Source organism: Onychostruthus taczanowskii, unplaced genomic scaffold, assembly GCF_017590055.1.
Source record: "Onychostruthus taczanowskii isolate IOZ18803 unplaced genomic scaffold, ASM1759005v1 scaffold26, whole genome shotgun sequence".
Lineage (NCBI taxonomy): Eukaryota > Metazoa > Chordata > Aves > Passeriformes > Passeridae > Onychostruthus > Onychostruthus taczanowskii.
Genome location: NW_024499906.1, coordinates 5415012 through 5435420, shown reverse-complemented (window position 1 = coordinate 5435420; position 20409 = coordinate 5415012). Strand labels below are relative to the sequence as shown.

The following is a 20409-nucleotide window of genomic DNA, read 5'->3' as shown; positions in this document are numbered from 1 at the left end:
GAAAGCCATATGAAGAGTGTCTGAAGTCTCTTGGTCTGTTCTGCCTGGAGGAGACTGAGGGGATGAGACCTTGCAGTCTTCAAGTTCCTTGTGAGGAGAAGAGCAGGGGCAGGCACTTATCTCTGCTCTGTGGTGACCGGAGACAGGATCTGAGGGAATGGCCTGAAGCTGTGTCAGAGGAGGTACAGGTTGGATATCAGGAAAAGGTTCTTCACCCAGAGGGTGTGTGGGCACTGGAACAGCTCCCCAGGGAAGTGGTCACAGCACCAGCCTGACAGAGCTCAAGGAGCATTTGGACAATGCTGTCAGGCACATGGTGTGGTTCTTGGGGATGTCTCAGGATCTCCTCTGGTCAAGATGACCCTGAGATGTATTAAAAGTCTCTTTTCCCCAACCCAGCTGTCAAAGAAGCAGTCAGAAGTCTTTGGCTCATGTTCTCAAGGTTGTTTATTATTTATTATCTAAAACATTTTCTGTCTGGCCTGCCGAGGTCTGTTCAGCTCTGTTCAGCAGGTCAGTCTGAGGCACACTGCCCTCCCACAGGGCCAGCATTGTCTTTTATACTATAACCTATGTATTCGATATTTACAGTTATGTTCCAATACCTATCACCTATATGTTAGACGGTGACTTTCTACTTTACACCAATCCCACAGTGCCACCATCACCAAGAAGATGGAGGCTAGGAAAAAGAAGGAAGAACAGGACAATGCCCAAACCCCTCCATCTTGTCTCCTAGACCCCTCTAGTAAAACCCCCAAAATTTTTCTTTCACCCTATAACTACTACTATTATGCTACTTAAACTTTTGTGACTTGTAATTCTTCATATAAAGTTGGTCATTTGCTCCATGGGTTGAGATAGAATTGCCAAGTGTCTTTGGCTTCCTGCCAGGGTCTCCGAGCCCCTACCAGGGCTTTGAGCCATCCAGAGCACCCAGAGGGATGTCCTGGGTTCTGACAGGGATGGTGCTGTGCAGGGCCAGGAGTTGGACTCAATGATCCCTGAAGGTCCCTTCCAAATCAGCATATTCTGTGAATAATGATTTATTGCACTTTACAATACTTACTGCTGGGTTAAAATAACAAATGTACACAATCCTATTGCTTTTGGTTTTGAACAACTTGCTTTTAAAAGATGAGACGCTGATCTAAGGCTTAACTGTTTCTTGAGCAGCCTCTGTTCCACTGATGCTGGAAAGTCATTTTCCAGGCTGTGACACCTGCTGACCCAAAACATCAGGGAATGAAAGCAGACCCAAACATGAAGTGACCTGTGCTTGGTGCCTGTTTGTGCTGCACATACTGACACAGAACCCTGGTGTACAGCGGCCTGGGCTGTGCTCAGACATGCTCCGTGTGCTGATGCCGCACCAGAATGTGGTTGTGTTGGACAAACAACTCGCTGTGCCCCGGACTGGTGCTGCCTTGGGTCTCTGCCTGACCCTGGGTGGTGTGATATGAGTCCTTCAACCCCAGACCGGTTCAAATGCATGCTTGAAATGCAGTTATTTGAGAAGCCAAAGACTTTTTCCCAGCAGGGTTGGGTGCTGTGCCTCCGATGGCACGTGCCTGGAATGGGAGTTGATGACTGGGATCACCAGCATAGCAGATGCCATTGCTGCTGTGGGTGAGGATACAAGATCACGCTTGGGAAAACCTGAGACTTGTTATCTACTGGCCTGGGATTCATCACATGATTGCACAGATGTAGAATGACTGAACCTTTAAGGGACCTGGGGAGGTCATGTGCTCCAACTTCTCACTCAGAGCAGAGCTAATCTCAGCATGAGAGCAGATCACTCAGGATGTATCACCTGAGTTTTGGAAACCTCCAAGGACAAAATATTCACCCCTTCTGGGAAACCTCTTCCAATGTTTTTTGGTTTTTTTTTTTTTTTTTTTTTTCCTAATACCCAATCAGACTTTTCTTTGATGCAACTTTTGTCTTGGCCCATGAAGTTTCTCACCTCATTTGGGATAAAATAATTTGCAAATTGCAGATGAGGAGGAGTGCCCATCTTTTCCCACTGGCGAGACATTGTGCATGCTGCTTTGCTTCTGTTGCCAGTTATCCCGGGTTGCAGACACCTCCTCCAGCTGCCGTGTCCATCAGAGATAACCAACCCTTCCTCAGCTGTGACTGTCCACATGGAAAGCTGGAATAACTTCTGCTGACAAAGCAGGAGAAAACCTACTTTTAGGTAGAGAATGAGAGGCTGGTTGACTTTACCAGCTCCACCTGCAGCTCTCGTGGCCAGGGGCTGCACACTCACACCCAGCCTGTCTGCGGTGTCCACGTGCTTGGCATAGGTGACTATGGAAGAGCTCATCTTCTCTTCAGAATGCAAATTAAGATAGAAATTACAATGTGCATGGTTTTGTTTGCTTGTTTGTTTTTTTTCCACACTGTGTAGCTGCAGTATTTATGTTATTGGAAAGTCATGGGCTCTCATAGCCTGCATCCCAGGACAAAAGGCAAACATGTATGGGGAGCTGGTCGAAGCAGTGCATTTGAGAAATATGGATGAAATAACCCTGAAGCAATTAACTTATTTAGAAATGACAAAAGAGCTAGCAGGTGATTTCTTTGTTCTCTGACAGGGACAATAATATTCCGTCTATAAATAGGCTTTTTAAAAATGCTTTTTAAGTTGAATCCACCAGAATTTTTTCAATTAAATGTTTTTGACAGGAGATAGTGATCAAAATTAAAATAAATCAAAAAAGTGGCCAATTATGCTACAAAAAGGTCATAAATCTGTAGGGGAAAAATATAATAGGAATGCTTTCAATTCATAGGTTGTTCATTTAAAAAATGTGGAATTTCACAGTGATATTTTTAAAGTTATATGTTGTGTAGGGGTTTTTAACATCATGGCTGACATGTCATGAAATCATCATGGCGCATAATAATATCTTATCATTTCTAGCTCAGAGTGTTGCCTGTTTGTTGTAGTGAAACAGTTTGGCACCTGATCAAAGTGTCTCCTGCCTGTCTTGTAAAAAAAATAACGTCAAACTTCCATTACAACACAGACAGGAGACACTTTGATCTAGAAAAGAAAGTATGTTAGTGTTTACTAAGTGGCAGATGGTTTTAATAGTTTTAAAATGAAACAGAATAAAAAAAATAATAAGGTTTTCCCATATAATATGCAGGACAAATGAAATGCCATGAAATCATATGAAGAAAACCTTAAACCAGAGATAAAAAGCAGGAAAGAGCATTTCTTAAGAGAAAATAACCTTTTTTTGGTAAGGGTATTTTCCTTTGTCATTTGCTTTTGACCAGGCTGGGTTTGCCAGGCATTGAGTCTGCCCTGCACTCGCTGCTGGGATGTGGGCATGGAGCTGGCAGGGCTGTGAGGCTGGAAATGCCTGACTTGTTTAAAAAGAGAGATGTGGTTGACCCATGTGACAAGGATGACTTCTGCATTGTTGCCATTGGCTCGTTTAATGTCCAAGGAAAATTCCAGATCAGCAAATATGCCTATGCTTGGCAAATACATTTCTTAAAAATAAAACCCCGAAGAGTCCAATCTGGAGCATTAACTTGAGACAGTTATCTGTGGTACTTGGGGATCTGTTCCAGGAAACAGCGTGCTGAGCTCCATGTCTGACTCCAGCTATTTGGGAACGGGGTGCCAGTGTCACACTCTATGTGTAAACATATAACAATAGCCATTATTATTATTATTATTATTATTATTATTATTATTATTATTATTATTATTATTATTCCAGCATCAAACAGAATCATATTATAGCATCCAGAAATAAATAGACACACAAAATGCTTCCTGGTGAGAGCAGAGGGAAGTTAGACCAGCTTCAGGCTGGCTTACTAACATGGTTTAAATCAGGACAAAGCAAATATCCAAAGGACAAATGTCCTTTTCTGTTGCAGGTCCTTGTAGTTAGGTAGGTTTGTATAAGCCCAGTGAGGATTCCTATTCCCCTCTGATAACTCATCCTGCCCTGCTTTAACTGTTATCCAATAATGTGAAACCTTCACTGCTGATTGTAGGATCATTTAGGTTGGTAAAGCTCATCTAGTCCAACTACAGAGCAACAGCTGAGCTTGCAGCTGCCAGCAGCATGGCTGGCTGGTGCTGGGACATCCCACTGGTGTCCACCACAGGCTCCCAGCTGCACAGGCATCTGCCAAAGGGAAGAGCAGCTGACTGCTGGCCTTCCTGCATCAGGCTGTGGCAAGCCCTCAGAAGACATGAGGTGGCCAGAAATGTGTTTGCATTTGTGCCATCAGAACTGGGAGTGTCCAAGCCCAAGGCACAGCTGTGTTGTCAGGAGATGTGGCAGTGGGGTTTTGGAATGGCTCTGCCTCCTGCCTGTCCCTGAGGGCCTGCCTGAGCCTGCAGTCCTCCTGAGTGCTAAGATGCTGGGCATCTACCTGCCGTACCTGTCTGCAGGATGGAGCCAGCCCAGCTCACAGAGTGTCCTGAAAACTTTTCACCGTGACATTCCTTATATGTGGCTCTGTCGGAAGGTAGCAGCTTTCCACTCTGGTATTCATACCAGACCTCCATATGCCTGTGGAAAGCAAGGCCATGGCACATGAAGGGTTACTGCAGGAGGAAACTCAGGGTAGGGAAAAGACAGATTTCAAGCCTTGAGTCAGCCAAAAAAACTGAAATTGTAGGAAGCTGCACTGAAAAGATGAAAAAAAAATAAAGCAAAGAAAGGGAGATTTGAATGGATCCAAGCCTGCTGTGTGGTATAAAGGAGAAAAACGGTGCCGGCATGAAACTCTTCCAGCTGCTTTCCACAGACCCGGCACAGCAAATTTGTCACAGGAAGTGAAGCAGAGAAAGGGAGTGAAATGGGTCAAGGCAAAGAGGGCACACGGAGGGAGGGATGCTTGCTACCTCGGGCAAGGCCAGAGCACTGAGCTCACCCTGCTTGTGGGCCTGTGACCGGCACTGGATTTTTTGGTGCCCTTGGAGAGGCACAGCAGGGATGTGGATGGGGCTAGATAGGGAAATGTCCCCTGGGACTGGCAAAAGCAACTGTGTCAGCTGTGTCCCCAGCCAGCCAGGGAGAAGAGCGAGCACCGGCTGCTGGGTCTGCCTCCTGCAAGGCCTGTCATCCCTCCCTTCGTGCAACAGGTGAACCAGGGGAACATACACAAAAGAAAAAAAAAAAGAAAAAAAAAAAAAAAAAAGGAAAGCGAGAAGCCACTCAGTGTAGGAGATGAAGTACTTATGAAGAAGATGCCTTTCAGGTGTGACGTGGTGTGTCAAGAGTGTCCACGGGGGAAGGTTACCACTCATGCCTGGTGGGAAGGCATCAGGTCCTGCAATCAGCCAGCCCTGCGAGAGACTGAAATGTTAATGGTTAATGACTCAAAACAATGGCCCATTTGTGGAGGCGGCAGGGTGCTTTGCACCCCCAGAGGGGGAGGAGGTGAGTTTTTGGGTGTGTGATGGCAAACCTCCGGGCTGCATCAGCCAGAGGGGCTGAACAATCACCACCGTGGGCTACAAGCCGGGCTTTGAGGCCGATAAGAGGCAGATCCTGTGAGGTGGGATGGTGCTTTTCATCATGCCAGCTGCCCTCCCTGACATAAATCAGCTGTAAAACTCCCCCCACACCTTCTCCTGGGAAAGGTCCTGAGGGTTTTCATCCCTCCTGATGGGGCATTCCTGGCTCAACTGCGCTGATGTGAGAGGCAGCTGTCATGTCTCAGAAGGTGTCACAAACCATCAAAGACCCCCAAAGTGCCCCCAGACCCATTTCTAAGGCCTTTCTCCAGAGGACTGAAAACTCAAGCCCAGGGGAGGTGCCTGGAGTCTGAGTGTATTTGAACCCTTCGGACTTGGTGTTTGACGGGCTTTTTTCCCCACCCTGAACAGATCAAGACTGTGATCATCACTTTGACCCAGGGACACTAAATGGCAACAATCGAGTCTTGCCGCGAGATCCATGGGTGGTGATATGTTTCTACTCTTACCGTTTCTTTCTGTTTCTTTTCCCTTGCACATTTTTGAGTGATATTTTTATGTTTTCATGTTGACATATTGCTGTAGATAACAGTAAGCAAAACGGCTACATGCCTGCTTTCCTTTGCAACCAAATTGTTCTAAAATAAACCCTACCTATATACATATCTTTACAAACACTGATCATCCAATGTCCTTTCACTCTAATCCACCCCAAGGGATCTGTTAACAAGAACCTGGGTTGCCCTCACATTTGGGGCTGGGCGTGACAAACCCCTGCTTGGATGGGACCCTGGGGCTGTGAGCCCAACTCCGGGGGGATGGGATGGAATGGAATGGGATGGGATGTTACCAGTGAAGAGGATGTTAGATGACATGATACGGTGATGTGGAAAAAAGCACTGGGAAGAGAATTGATGGCTGGTCCCATAGGAAAAGAAAGATACAAGAAAGTTGGAGAGGAATATTTTACAAGGAAAGGTAGTGATAGGACAAAGGGCGGAGGCTTCAAACTGAAAGAGGGTGGGTTTATTTTAGGTATTAGGAAGAAATTATCTTCTTTGAGGGTGGTGAGGCACTGACACGGCTTGCTCAGAGAAACTGTGGATGCCCCATCCCTGAAAGTGTTCCAGGCCAGGCTGGATGGAGCTCTGAGCAGCCTGATCTAGTGAAAGGTGTCCCTGCCCACGGCAGGGAGTTTGGAAGGAGGTGATCTTTAAAAGCCCCTTCCAACCCCAACCACACTAACATTCTATGAAAAAGGGTTTATGGGTAAAAGCCACGAGGTTAATGAATCTGTAGCAGCCAACCTGAGATGCAGTGTGTGCTTTTCACCTTTGGTATTTAGAAAAGGCCTATAAGAACCATGCTAATACATAAAAGATACAGGCCTGTGCATATAACCTCTGGTGTCACTTAGGGTTCAGCCTGGGAAGAAGTGAGCAGGAAGAGGTTGGAAAGAGCTTTCAGTGGCATATACCAACAGAAACAAAAGCAAGCTGTTGACCTGCTCTTGAAGGTGGCAGGTTAGTAGCAATGGCCTGAAGCTGAAGGAGGAGCAGGGTTCAGGTTAGACGTTGGGATAAGGGCTGAGCAGTGAGAAGTCACTCAGTGGGGTGAAGCTTCCTGGACTTACACAGATCTTGGCAAGTGATTCTGAAATGGCTTCTGCCAGCAGGAAATGTTTGCCTAAACAGCTCCCCTGGCCACCTTATTAAAGTTGGAGTTTCCGAGAGACAGCACTAAACCTATGTCATTATCAGTGCTGTCTTTTCAAGTTGGGTCTTTAGGTAATGACACTAATTCTGTTTCTCAGGCAAAATTTCCATGTGATTTGCTGGAGGGTGTGCACAAAAAATGAATGTCCCTCAGAGTTTGATACTACAAATGTTTTTGCTCAGAAATCAGTCTTTTGATTGAGGAGGTCATTTCATGCTAGAAAAATTGTGTTGTCTCTGAAATCCAGCCATGAGCTTAGGCAGAGGATGCTATCTAGTCAGATGTGAGCTGTTGACTTGGCCTCCACCAGAACATGCTTGAGCTCCTGTGCTCACTGCTTTCTCCACTGCCTCCTCCACTGCCTCCTCCTCCTCCTTGGCATCCCAGGTGCTCCAGGTGCTCCATGGCAGACTTTGTTTTCCTACAGGGCTGGTTCAGTGTGATGATAATGCGGGAAGAGAGCAAAAGAGGCAGCTTTGTGCTGTCTGCCCAAGGATCCTTGAAAGGGCTGGGCACCTCGTTGTGACATGGAGCAATAGTTTGGAGATAATGATAACTTAAGACATACATCTAAGAAGCTGTTTATAATGTTTTCTTAAATATTTTCCCTCTTAGCTAAAGGTCACAAGGTCAAAAAGCCACAGCAGTCCAAGTATGGCTGTTCTTAAGCACCAATCCCAGCTTGGCTTGGCTTTGCTGAGCCCTTGCAAGGAGATAGCCTTACACAGTGATTTGTAACAGCACACTTGTGTATAAACATGTTGAGATACATCCAGCGTGATCACTGGAACATGTAAAACATGCCTTTGAAAGCAATTCAAGGTTTGTGGAAGCTTGAGTGGGTTGGAAAGGTCTCTAGGTACCAGCAGAGCACAGCACAGCTCAGGGACCAGATGTTCCAGTCCCCTGTACCCCACATCCCTGCCTGAAAAGGTGGCCCAGTTCATCCCTATTAGAAGTCTCTAACGAGCTTATAACCTAAAACTATAAATATAGGAGCAGATTTTGTCACCAGAGTTCAACCCAAAAGTCTTCCCTTGAGAATGATTAAAGCTATTGCAGATGGCAGCAGTGACATTCGCTGCCCTCCCAACACCAGATAACAACCCTCAGGAGAACAGCCCAACAAACCCCCTGCACTGCTGCCCAGGATCCCAAGTACTGAGCAAACTCCCACCAGCTTTCATGTCCAGACATGTTTTCTGTCAAGACTTAGTAGCCATTAAATACTGAACGCTGAAAGTTTGGGGAGGAAAGGTAGCAAATCAAACTTTATTGCTATTTCCAGAGCTGCTTCCTAAGGCACAAACACAAGTTTCAGGGGGAACCATGTCAGACTGGTGACTACTTTCCATTTTCCTGCTTTCCCTCACTGCCCACCCTTTGGAAGTATGTTCCTGCCTGGTCTGGAGACAAAAAAAGCCAGAGAGCCAGCAGCTGGATCCTACAGGGACTTCTCCTGTGGCTTCAAAAATATGGGTGGGGAGAGGGGAAAAAGGAGTTTTCGGTTGTTACTGCTTTGCTCTTTTGCTCTGCTTGCTCATGTAAAAACAGATGCAGAAAGACAAGATAAGGAACTCTGTGGTTTCATCTTGTAACCTCAAACAGCAAACACTCCTCAAAAACAGTTTACTATGTGGTCACATTGCTTCGAAGAAAGGATAAGAAGCCCAACTGAAAAAAACACAATATAGTAATTGAAAAATAAAGCTATAAATAAAATAGAACATGCCCTGAGATTTGAAAGCCTCAACAACTCAATAGCATCTCTCTCTCAGGAGGTTTCTTCTTCTTTTTCTCTTGTAGAGAGATGCTTCAGTTGCTATTGATACAGGCACCTCCTCCCAAAAACTGGCTAAATAGTTTACCCACCCCCCCACCCCTCCAAGTCCCATTAAAATAGATGCTTTTCAGCATGTGCCAGGAATAGCCTTATGTGAAATATGCTAAGATGTTGCAACTTTATTTGGTTTATTTTCTATTTGGTTTATTTTGAGTGAGTACGATGAAGCGGCATAAGGCAGGGCTCTGAGGCTGGGGACAAATGTGAAAAGGAGAAGTTAATTAATTTATAGTAATTTTGAACTGCTGAGTTTCGTTTTCATGTGTACTGCTAGGATGGCACTACAGAACAGGTTGAAGATTTAAAAGAAAAAAACCAAACCAAAAAACATTAAATACCAATATGTTAACTATAGCACTTGCCGCTTCACAGAAAAGACAGATGTTCTCTAAATGCAGATGTTGCCAGTTCTGAAATAACAGCTGGCATATACTGATAATTACTAATTGGACTCATCCAGTCAGTAGAGCTTAACAGTGACAGAGTAAAGGCAGAGTAACAGGCTGACTCCTTTCCCCAGCTCCAGAGAGTATCTGAATTTCTACTTTGGCTTCCCTTTCTTCTTCCTTTTCCTTGCCTTTCAATTTCAGCCTTCCAAGGGCCTCTGTTTCCTGTCCCCCCGCCCTGGGTACCCATCCCATGGATGCAGGTCCTGCGGCAGCTGCCAAAGCCACCCCGTCCCCAAGGCAGAGCAGGGAAGGAGGTTGAGAGCGATCAACCTGAGGGGTGTCACCCACACTGGTCCCCCTCCCACTGAGGGCAACGTGTCTGCCTGATGCCAAGCATGGAAATTGAGCTTCAAACACAATGTTGGTGCAGGGAATGTAAAGTCCCACTAACCAGCACAAGGCAACTCAGCAGGAACATCACCTTAACCCCAAGGGGTGAGACCTGGGGCTGCGTGGGGCTGTGGGCAGAGGAGACACAGGGGCAGCAATGGAGAATCCCACGCTGTTTATGCTGTGAGTGGTAGCTCCTGCTGTTAGTCGTGGGCACTTTGAGCTAAAATGCTGCCTCACACATCAATGAGCAGCAGAAGCGAAAGAGAAAAACAGACTGACTTGATTTAAAGTAAACATGAGAAAAACAAATCCACCCAAACCCTCACGCCGTGTTATCAGAAAGGTACCAGGCTGCAGGAATGCTGTGGGTTAAATTAGCTTGTAATAGCTGATTTTGAGTTGCATTTTTTTGTAAGAAAAGCAAATCAACAAATTTTTCCTAAGGACTGGAAAATGCCAAGAGCTGTAACATACTTCTTTTAAAGTTCGTCTTCAGAGATGTGAGGACAATTCAACAGTAAAGCTGGATTGTGGCCAGACATATCTGAGGAAGAGTCCCATTTACCATGGTGCAGTGGGTGATTCTGCCTGGCCACACAAAAATTCTGGCTGTGGGTCTCCCTCCACCCCCTTGGGACACCAGAATATCTCCTTCTTGCCTTTCTGGGGAAAACTTCACCACTAGGATGCAGGGAAGGGAAAGGAGCACATCCATGCACTTTCCACCTATCTCCTTTTCTTGATGGGTTTAGACCAAGGAAGAACAGTAAATTAGTTCTGAGTCGAGACACACAAGGCTGAAATTAAAAGTTCTCCTCCATAAGCCAGGTTTTGGCTGTTGGCAGCTTTGGCAGCCCAAGTGCCGGTGAGCTGGTGGGCCTTTGTGGCTGGATGGGCTCTCAGCCCAAGGAGCGGGGCCAGAGCTGAGCCTGGGCACAGCTGCCACAGCCACAGGGGAGATTTTGGATCCCTTGGGCCACAAAGCCTCCCTTCTCCTGAGCCATCTGTGTATAGAGACAGACGCACACATTCACACGGGTTTGTTTTTCTTGCAGGGTGTGGCTTGACACTTCCTCTACTGGTTTCACTGGTCAGAGATACACTTTGCAATGAACAGGCAGGAGGTTTTCCTCCCTTTTGAAGAGGAAGTCTGGGAAAAAGAAGCCCTGCCTTCTCCAGGCCCCAGGGGAGCATACTTGAGTGACCCTCAGAGAGTCCCCTAATGCCCCCCACCACCCCCACACCACCTCAGCATCTCCTTTCCAGGGCTGGGCTACCTTTCCTCCCTGGTGCGTGGGGGTTTCACTCTGCTTCACACTTGCCTTCCAGATCCACGGTTTGGCTACCATTGCTTTCTTATTTCATATCTATATTAATTAATTGTAAGGATGTATACAAATACATGCATATATTTTTGTTACCTCTGTGTGTTGGGTATAATTCTGTCACACAGTTCTCTCTTTTCCATGGAGGGCTGGTGCAGAAGGGGCTGCTGGTGCTCATTTCTCTGGCCCTTGAAGTGTGCACATCTCCCTGAGTCCCCTTGCCCACCACAGGCTGTGGCACTGGAACACATGGGGGGCCCCATGGGAGGTGAGAACACTTGTCTAGAGAAGCCTAGCGGGTCCCCTCAATGCCCAGTGTGTCCCCACTCTGTGACCCCCATTCCTGCTGCCACCTGTGTCATGCTGTGCCTGGACCCCAAATCCCTATGTCTCCCCCATGTTTCCACATGCTCTCCCATATGTCTCACTACTTCTCCACATGTCCTGCTGTCTTTCCACACCTGCCCTTCCATGTTTGCCTACATGTCTTGCCATGATCCCCCGTGCCCCACCACACACCCATGGGTCTCCTGTGCCCCACACCTCCCCTGCATCCCACTTGTCCCTTTGCACCTTCTTAAGTGTCTCTGTGTGCCACGCATGCTTCCCACACCCTTCCCACATCCCACCAAACCCCCTGCATGTCCCCAGTGGTCCCCAAAGCTTGTCCCACTATGGCTCCATGCCTGTCCCTTGCACCCTCCTTGTGTGTTCCCTACCAGCTCTCCCAGCTGCCCCATTCCTTACTGTCCCTGGGCAGTAGAGTCTGCTGACATCTTGGCACACTGTGCTACCAAACCCTGCGGTGTCAGTTTCTGATTTTGGGAGAAGCAAGGTTACCATCTAAGATGAAAGCAAAAACCCCTTTCCTCTCACGGCAAGCACTACTTGTTTCAAGCCCATGTGAGCACAGTCTTGAGTGTTTTGGTGCAAATTGCCTGCTTGTGACACACAAACCAGTTCCTGAAAGAGTGCAGCGGGCTCACTGGCTGCTTTGGTCTGGGGCTGTCTCAGCTTTCAGGATATAACACGTCCCCAGGAATTATTTCAAGCTGTAGCAAGAAAACACTTGGCAAATTCTGTCCAGCTGCTTGCAGTAGCCCTGCAACAAGATCTGTATTGTGAAAGTATGACTAAAGATGGCAGGAGAGAGAGGGTGCCCCCTGGCATAGCTCCATGGCCAGGTGACTTCTACTGTAAATAATGTAGATTGTTATTGACAACCGAAAAGCAATAAACCTATTGCAACATGCTTTTTAGGCCAACTTTTGGCTGGCAAACAAGGAATGTGATGGACCTTCCCAAGGCTGGTATTCTGGTGTTTGCTTAGGGTATTGACATTTTATATCCCATTGTTAAAGGCTGGGAAAAAAAGTCAGTTATTGATTGGGACAGAGCTATCTTTGTGGAAAGGCGTAGAGGCCTCCTTTTCATATTGTTTGCATGCCTTCTCATTTTCTGGGCGTGGAAAGAGAAAGGCTGTGTCCATCATGCTGTGTGGTGCACAGACCTCCCACCCTGGATGGGCATGGCTGAGGTGACAGCATGGCTGATGGAGAAGGCCATGTTGTGTGGGTTAGACTGGTTTCACATCCAGCCCAGCATCCATCTCCAGATGTGGCCAGTTGTTTTGGGAGGAGGGAGGACAGGGTTTGTAATTCTTTCCCTGCCAGGCTCTGAGATATTTGTTCACTTCCTGCAAGTTCCTAGTGCTTGACCTGCTTTCTTCACTGCTGCCGAGGGCTGAGCTTGTGCTTTGGTGGACACTAAACACAGGACCCGACTCTGGACCAGCAGTGGTCTGTCCAGAGCCCATGTGAGTCCAGGACCCTTTTTTCCCCCTCAAAATGTCTAGTTTTGCAGTTATATGTGTTGAATTAATTCTGCCCTTTTATCCCTCACTGTCTGCTGTTCTCACAGCCTGTCCTTGTCCTCAGACAGCTCCTTATCAGTAGCCAGCTCTCTCCCTCCTTCCTCACCCCTTATCCAGGCCATTTATGAAGGACAGAGCAGCTGAGGTCACTGCACAGAGCCAGACCCTGGTGGAAGGTCACTGCTATCATGCTGCCATATGAGAACTGGCTGTCTTCTCCTGACCTCCATTTCCTGTTTTTCAGCCCGTTATTTGTAGATAGCAGGACTTGCTTTCTTATGCTTGAGTGGCTGCATTTCCTGAGGAGCTTTCTCTGCAGCCTCATTTAATCCTGAGCAGCTTCCTGGGCTAATGGAGCTGTTGTGCCCACAGGAGTGGTGTGCTGGTCCCAGCTTGCCTGAGCCTTGGGATGGTGGCATATGTGCCAGCAGGTCCAGAGCCACCCCACTGTCTTGGTGCCTTTGGTAGAAACGTGAGTGTTTTGGGTCCCACCTGCAGTCACTGCGGGGCAACAACTCCAGACTCTGCAAGGGGCTGGTCGCTGCCCATCATCCAGGGCAGATACTGTCATCTGGGGGTCCTGCAGCCACCAGCTCAGGGCTGAACAGCAACCAGCAACAGTCTCAGCTCAGCAGAAGTCTGGAAGAACGTGTGGCTAACTTGGTGTATGCAGACGTGCTACCAAAACCATTGTGGTTTCTGAACGAGCCCAGGTGATTTTGCAGCTGGGATGGGGCTCAGGGCAAATGTCTTTAACATTTCTGTTTAGCTCACGTGGTGGTGAGTTAGGTCTAAGACCTTTGTTAACTCTGTTCTTTCCATTTCTCCTTGTTGCCATCAAGCACTCAAGGTTTATCACCAGCACTGGGATGTCCTTCCCCAGCAGCACCTGAGGAGCCTCTGCAGTAGCTGCAGCACCAGGGTAGAACATGCTGGATAGTCACAGCTTGCTTCTCTTCCCACAGCTCCAGATGACAAAAATAGCACAAAATGGTGACAATTCTCCTATTGTTTTATTTCATGATCATTTTATTCTCCCTCCTTTCTCTGCCCCACTGAGAGACATTTTGGCAGTTTGCAAACATCCCCCTGTTCACATTCACTGAATGTTACTACAGGCATTTCTTTCATGTGACAGCTTGAAAAAGGGATGTGAAAGCTTTCCTTCTTGTCTTCCTGGCCTTTCCCTCCATCATCTGACCCTCATGAATGCTCTCCAGCAAACAGTTTGCCTTTCTTGCATGGTGGAATCTGGAAATAATTGTCTGCCACAGCACTTACTTCTATCAGTGAATAAGATTGTGTAATTGCGGTGTGGTCTTTGCTCCACAGTTCATTTTCTTAGCTCAGAAATGTGCTTTTATTTTTTTTTTAACCATTTCATATAGTCTGTTTATCCCCACAATTCACTGTTGCCAATAAAGTAGGAAAATAAGAGATAATCACCACTTAAATGCTTTAAAACCAATGCCATGTGTGGGGAAAAAAAGCCCCAACCAAACAAGGAAAACGTCCTACCATCCTCAAAGGAATGTGCATCAAATGTGCTCTAGCCAAAGCACTGGCTTTTTCTGATGGATCTTATAAATACTCAAGGTCCTGATAATCTGACAAGCCACAATTTGATTCTTTGAATCCCAACCACAGCTCAAAAATTGGCTGACTTGTATCAGAGGGTCTGTAGTTATGGTTGTTGCTAATCATTTGTTTGTAATTGGTATAGCAGCTCTGGGAGCAGCGAATATAATAATCCTGTGTCACTGTATAGCTCCAAGGAGATTGCTGATAAGTAACAATAATATACACACACATAATGGATACAGGCAGCAGCCAAACAGGACAATAATTGCTGTCTTGGTGGAGCTTATTGACTTAAATCAGGCAGAAAGAGATTTTGTGAATGGATGCCACCTTTGTAATTTCCTGGAAAAATAAAAAGGCCAATATACAGCTTTCAAAAGATGTGTCCTGAGAGATGTGCTTCATGTGACCATGGAGGAGCTACAGATATATATTTGTGTCTTGCATGTTTCCTCACTTAGCAGTGGGTCTGCACTCAACCCCCCGAAGTGACCCAAACCCAGCTGACCTGAAAGTCCTCCCTAAATCTGAGAGATATTTCAGTGTCTTGGGATGGGTCCCCCCATTTTCAAAGCCCAGGCATATCTGCTCTGCATGCCCTGGTCCAGCTGCCTGACTTTACACCTCTGAGCAGGACTACTTCAGGTTTTGCTAAAAATTAAGGATGTCCACAATAAAATACTCTAGCTCCAGTGTTAGCCAAAAGCCCAGCTGCTTGGTTGCCCATCCATGGTCTGTCTATATAGGAACATATATATTCCAACAGGAAATTCCAGACAACCTTTGGCCAGATTCAACTACACGTCCAAGCTGCTTTTTGCTATTTCATTTATGCAAAGTAGCAGGAAACACAAGTAAAGCAGTTACTTGTTCAACACATTTATCTTTATTTTACAGCTTGGGATTGATCTAAAGCAGTAGCAAATCATACCTATCCTGAGAACATACATTATAAGACATAAAGGGGAAACCTTGGTTACAGGGAAATTTATGAGCATTTGTATTCACTACCCTGTGAGTCCTGTCTGAGATTCACCATCAAGCCAACATCTTTAGGTTCATCTCTACAGATGAACCTCACAGCTGAAGTTCACTGAGCTGACAAGGAGGATTTTCACCTCTGTTGGCTGGCATTAGTGTGAAGTCAGAGCAGTAATCCTCAGTACATACTGGTTTAATTAAAATTAGTCGTATCCTCAGTCAGTGGAAATTATCAAAGAGGGAAATGTTAGGGAATTCTCTGCTGCTGAACTGTGGAGAAATGTATACAGAAATAGGATTCCCAGGTCCCTCACTCAGCTAATGAGGTGCACGGCATGGGCTGGGTCCCCTTGGTGCAAATGTGGGATAATCAGTGCAGTCTGGAATTGCACTCTTGGGAGAACCAGTCCATCATGCTCCTGCACCACAGCTCGAGTCTTCTTCCATTCTGAGTTAATAATAAACACAACCCAGCTAAGTGATATACGTGACACGTTTATTACCATGTCCTTTAGAAGCAATTTCCTTTCTGCTCTGTTTTCTCACAGACAGTGTAATTACCAAGCTAAAGAGAACAGAGGGAAAAAAAAGTTTCCAGACTTGATCTTTCCCAGATGAAATGACAAAATTACTGAACCAGTGTATACTCTTCAGATCTGTAAGGAGATATACCTTAGGGTTAACAGCTGCATTTCAGCAAGTCTTCAAGTGAAGGGACACAGTGAAATCAACTCCATATAGGTACAGTTTAGCAGCAGGGGATTTTTGCATGATTACACTGAAGCTGTTTGTGCCTACATGGAAGGCAGGCATTGTGACATTCCTAGCTATGTTTCGCAAAACGAATCCAGGCACCATTCCTGGTGTAACAGATTGCTCAGTTCCAAACAGGAAAAAAAAAAAAAAAAAAAAAAAAAAAAAAAAAAAAAAAAAAAAAAAATAAAAAAAAAAAAAAAAAAAGGCTAAATCCTAATGCAGTAGGAGAAGGTGACCATTGACTTTGTCAGAGTTAGGATGTCCCTTGTGTGTTGCCTCATCTTGGGTTGCACAGTGTGAATGCCATGAGTTTTGCATTTATTATTCTTCTGGTTCACTCTGTAGCCCCATCACAGGGAACCTGTTCAACTAGGGACCAGAAAATAATCCCTCAACTGCAAATTGCTCAGCAGCAGGTGCCCTAAGATGTCCTATGCATAATAGTTGCATATTGAGCACAGTGGTGCTGGTTAATGGTTGGATTTGATGATCTCAGACATCTTCTCCAACCTTAATGATTCTGTGACTGATAAACCACAAGGCTGTGAGGAGTGAGAGTGAGGGTGTGCAGGCTGAGAAGCACAGGGAAAAAGGCCTTTGGATTTCTCTGCACCAGTGTGCCCAGTGAGAAATAGTTTCCATACATGCTTTCAGCTCCTTCTTCTTGGAAAGAAAGGACACAGCCCCAAGGCATGATCATTACAATGGTTTCTATGTAAGTTGCTCCTTAGAAGCGTTTGTCAAACTGCAGTGGGCACAGGACAGTGTGGCAATGTGTCCTCATTCAGCAGTGGTTCCCATGGGCCATGGATCATGCTGGGAACCAAGCAAGACTGCTGCTGGGTTCTGGCACAGCAAGGCAAGATAAGGTGCTTGTGTTTTAACCTCTCAAATCCCAAATTATTTGGCTTCTGATATCCTCAGAGGGTTGGCAGTGAGTGTCTTGGTGAAAGCAGCAGGGACACTGTCTGGGTGGCAGGACCTGGGTGTTAAATCGTCCCCTGCAAAGTGCTCTCTGCTTCCCTGTTGGTCAGAGATTTGGAAACTTTCAGAGCATACTGCAAAGCCAGCAGTTGTGCGAGTCTGCCCACCCCATATTAGCTTTCAAGGAGGGCAATTTAGCAGTAGAAAAACAAGAAGGCAGAGTCAGCCAGCAGGAGGGTGATGTGATGGAGTGCCACAACACGTGCCATGGTGTGAGGCAGACAATGACCCCACACTCACCTTTCTCCAGCACCACCAGACCAAGAGCACATCCAGACTAAGCATGAAGAGGATCCCTTGGAAGGGTCAAACCCCTCTTCCTTGTGGAGAAAATCTTAGGAGATGGGTTTCAGGGGCTGCTGTCCTGTAGGGCTGGTCTTGAAAGCTGCCTCTGCCATGGCAGGAATTGGGACCCCCACAGAGCCCTCGAACCTCTGGAAAACCTGTTGTGTGACCCCCTCATGGCCATCCCAACCAGTCAGTGGGCCTGGTGCTCCAGCAGTGTCTGCTTCTTGCCAGGCAGCTGTCATGATGTTGGTTTAAATGGGAATGTTTACTACAGCCGAGGGCAGAGATGGACACCCTCGGTCTGTGATGCTGGGATATCCCCACACTGTGGGTCAAACATAAAGAACTAATTAAGTTTATTCCTTCCAAGGCAGAAATCATGGGCCAGATTTCAGCTGGTGTAAATCAGCATGGCTCTGCTGGGGTCAATGGAACAAGCCCAGCTTGTGCCAGTACAGCCTCTGGACTGGTGCCTGCCATTGTGCACAGTAACAAACACTGCTGAGTGCCATGAAATTAGAATGAAAGATTAATAAAATCATATTTTGCATTGTCCTCAGCACAGACAGGCCATTTGAAATAGCACACAGCAGCCACGTATTATTGGTGGCTCTGAACCATGCTGCTTTCAAAATACACTGTTGTGTATAGAAATTAATATGGCTACATGGTGAAAAGTATTATCCTCTGCATTATTTGTTAATTTAGGCTTATGGCTAAACAATTAATTTCATTTTGCCTTATAGTTTTTATTTTAAATTGCACACTGCACTTCCAAGTACTTTATAAGCTCAGCTGTTCTCTAGACTGTTTTTCTGGGAATTTAGGAGGTGGTGCCCCTCAGGGTTTTGTTCATAGAGTGTCCTTAATACCAGTTAGAACCAGGTGTGCCAGAGGAAACATCTCTTCATTTTTTGTTCTCCTCCTGCAGTTTTTGCAGAATTCCTCTTCACTGACAAACTCCCTGAGAGAAAGTTTCATTGCAATTTATGATGGTCATGGTCATCTAGCAAATTGAAGTCCACTCCTTTCCCTTCAAATACATGCATGATACTGAGTGAAAGACTTAATATGCAGAATTTTTGTTTTGAAGCAGCATCTTAGGACTACGTACTAGCCTAACACCCAGCCCCCTTTTCCCTAAATAAGAAAGTAAGTTTTTCTAAAGTTGAGCCATTTGCTCCCTATGGCTTAGAGTCTGTGCCAGAAATTGTAATTGAATTTTGCAGCCTCTCTCTCAAGCTTACTTGCTTAGGCTATTAAAAGTTAGTATTGCCTTAAAAGCAGTAATAGTAGATTTGCTGTTCAATCATATCACACTTCTGATTTGCAACAGAAATAATTTTGTGGTCCAGCTGAAGACTGGAGCTGAAAAAAAAGCAGATCAAATTTCATTTCTTGGAGATGTAATAGCCTTTATTCTTGCAATTATTCACCTATGTCTTGTCAGATTAGAGTTAATTACTGGGAAAGATAAGCTGCTCTTTCTTTCATTGTTACAGCTGGGGTGATACTGGATCACAAGGACTTGGTACATGCTCATTGCACTTTGAAAGACATATTCTCCAGTGAGAATTGACAGAACAATTTCAGCAGACGTAAAACCTCCTGAATTTGCACAAGGCCCGCAGATGCTCCTGCCACAGAATAAGTTTCCATACAGACAGATCAGGAGAACAGTGATGTTCTCTTAGAGGTTATGAGTCCTCAGATGTGTTCCTGCTTTGATTTCATGTCCCTGGCACACCTAGGGCAGTTTGCTGTGCATTTCCTCATGGAGAAGGAGCCTTACTAGGCCAGCTGGATGACAACAGAACCCTTAACAGGCACCTCTTGGACATGCTAAAGGACTGTCAAGCATCCTTAGATACCTGTTTGATGTTCTCTAAACTGGAAAATATTTCCCACAGGAAGGGCTTTCCAAACAGCTGTTGTTGGAATAGCCTTGGTTCCTGGGTTCATGTTTTGTCCCTGCATTTCAGAAAATATCTTCATAGCTCCAACTGGCAAAACTTGGGATCTTGTGGTGCAATCTCACGTGTGGTGTCTGTATCAGACATATCTCAAAGGTAGCTCTGATTTCTCCTGGAGCTCCTGTTCCATGTCTGGCCTGTTAAGACAGGTGTTTTGGGCCACCAGATCTGTATTGTATGAATTGCCATGGCAGATGTGTGAAGGTAAAACATTAATTCCTTTGGTAGCATTAATGCCTGGAGTTCAAGGAGATATTCCCTTAAGGATCCCAGTGTATCTCTATTGACCCAAGGGCAGTGGAAGGAAAAAAGGATTGTCTAAAGAGGAGTCAGAGTTGCTGCTGCTCTGATCCATCCCTTTTCCCTTTCCCTCTTTTTTGACTGCTGAGAAAGCACTGTCGGTATTGGCCTGATCCATTAACAGGCTATTTCTCCTCCTCACAGCCTCCCAACTCAGCTCTGCCTGTGTCTGTTACCTCTCCGATTTTGCACATCATTACCTGCTGGTCATCACCCATTCAGCTTCATCTTCTCATTACCTCTGGGAAATCTGACATCTTTGCTGCCAGAGGGGTTCCATTCCCTGCTGCAGCTCCAGGTTTAGCTGTGAGCTGACAGGAGTCAAGGCCAGCATTGCTCAGTCCGTGCATGCCAACAGGGCACTGGGCTGGGCAAGGGAGGCAGGCAGCCTGAGCTCCCTCTCCACTGTGGCCTTGCTGCCTAAGCTGGGGGTCATTTCCTCTTAGCATTCCCTGCTTCAGCCCAGTTTGGTGGGCTGCGCTTTCCAAACATTTCTAACTATTCGTGCACCATCATGCTTGACTTCCCACCTGTCTTCATTCA

General features: G+C 46.1%; 1 long non-coding RNA gene across 1 annotated transcript; it reads right to left on the bottom strand.

Annotated features, from left to right (window-relative positions):
* Positions 1 to 2053: 2053 nt before the first annotated feature.
* LOC121337319 lies at positions 2054 to 6562 on the bottom strand. The gene is made up of 3 exons (XR_005952879.1): positions 5223 to 6562; positions 4423 to 4553; positions 2054 to 2170 (listed from the first exon to the last, which is right to left on the bottom strand). It is a non-coding gene; the product is annotated as an uncharacterized LOC121337319 (long non-coding RNA).
* Between the last annotated feature and the right edge of the window lie 13847 nt (positions 6563 to 20409).